Consider the following 1,788-nt stretch of genomic DNA (forward strand, 5'->3'; position numbering starts at 1 on the left):
AAGGACTGGCTGTATAAAAGTAAGAAAATTCTTTGTGAAAAAAGCAAAATGTGTACTGTCAGCAAAAACAAAATTGTTTATACTTAACAATTTTGTTAAGTATTTATGTAACAGTCATTATGTAACCTACATCTCAGGGATTAAATGAAATACATTCTTGCTCAAGGAAGACAAGAAGGAAGAGAAGAGAAAACATTGATTCATGCTTCCAATGGCAGGTTGTGGATAAGATATCCATGAAGACACAATGTAAATCTCAAGTTCCCTGATTTGATCATCAGTAGACCTGTCTGTTATTTCTACAGGGAAAAACATTCAAACTGAAAGAAAAAACAGATTTAATAATTTTTTGAATAATATTAATAAAAGGGAGAAAGTGAGGAAAAGAAATTGTGCTAGTGGGCAAGAAAAAAGAGACCTATTCTGAAAAACTGGAAATAAATTGAGAGATGACTCAGATATTCTGCCACATGGTGAAAAAGAATTAGAAATATTTTCAATAAAATTACTATGATTAAACACAAAACCTCTTGCCTTTGACCAGCTGCACAGAGAAATACTCTAGTCTATTCAAAATTATCTCCTACTTAGAGTTTTTCTTAGAGCAGTTTTCACAACTTTATTTCTCAAGCTATAGATCAAGGGGTTCATCATGGCAACCACAGACAGAAGAGAATTTTTTCCTCGTCCATAGACCCAGCAGAAGATGGTTTGAGATACATAAAGGCACATGATCCAAAGAACAGAGAAATAGCAATGATGTGGGAACTGGGTGCTGAGGGCTTTGGATCTGCCCTCTGTGGACTTGATGTGGAGGATGTTGGTGAGGATGAGGCCATAAGAGACAAAGATAGTGAAACTGGGCACAATGATGTTGATGTCCACCACAATGAAAACTACAAGCTCATTGACATAGGTACTTGTGCAGGAGAGCTGGAGCAAAGGGTGGACATCACAGAAATAATGGTTGATGGTGTTTGCATCACAGAAGGTTAGCCTTGGCATGCATCCAGTGTGAGCCATGGCACCAGAAAATGCCATCAAGTAGGAACCAAGCATAAGGCTGGAACACACTTTAGGGGGCATAACAACATTATACAAAAGTGGGTTACAGATGGCCACATAGTAACCATAGGACATTGATGTCAGCACATAGCATTCCGAAATGACAAAAAGACAGAAGAAGTAGAGCTGAGCCATGCACCCCATGTAAGAAATAAAATTCTTCTTTGATGTGAAGTTAATCAGCATTTTGGGTGTAAATACAGAAGAATAACAGAGATATTTGAAGGACAAGTTAAAGAGGAAAAAGTACATGGGGGTGTGTAGGTGTGAATTCAGTGCAATTAGGATTATCAATCTCAAATTTCCCAACACAGTGATCATATACATTCCTAAAAACAGGAAGAATAGAGGGAGTTGGAGATTTGGTTGGTCTGTTAATCCCAACAGAATAAATTCAGTCACAAAAGAATAATTTCCAGGAGCCATTCTTCTCTAAGGGAATCTGTGGACACAGGAGAAAGGATTCCATTAGAGAACAACTTGGCCCTTCCACAGTATTGCATCCTACAAAAGAGCACTGTTGTTTTTCTTTTTTAGTCACTAAATTTTATCCAATTCTCTTGGGATCTCATGGACTGCAGCCTGCCAGGCTCCTCTTTCAATGGAATCTCCCAGGCAAGAATACTGGAGTGGGTTGCCATGCCCTCCTCCTGGGGATCTTCCCAACCCAGGGATTGTTCCTGTTCTCCCTCATTGCATGTGGATTCTTTACCAACTGAGCCA

At 38.8% G+C, this 1,788-nt stretch overlaps 1 pseudogene; it reads right to left on the reverse strand.

The window, feature by feature from the left end:
• Window positions 1-576: 576 nt before the first annotated feature.
• Window positions 577-1,491, reverse strand: LOC102276858 (olfactory receptor 8B3-like; annotated as a pseudogene).
• Window positions 1,492-1,788: the final 297 nt, after the last annotated feature.

This window comes from Bos mutus, chromosome 29, assembly GCF_027580195.1.
Source record: "Bos mutus isolate GX-2022 chromosome 29, NWIPB_WYAK_1.1, whole genome shotgun sequence".
Taxonomy (NCBI): domain Eukaryota; kingdom Metazoa; phylum Chordata; class Mammalia; order Artiodactyla; family Bovidae; genus Bos; species Bos mutus.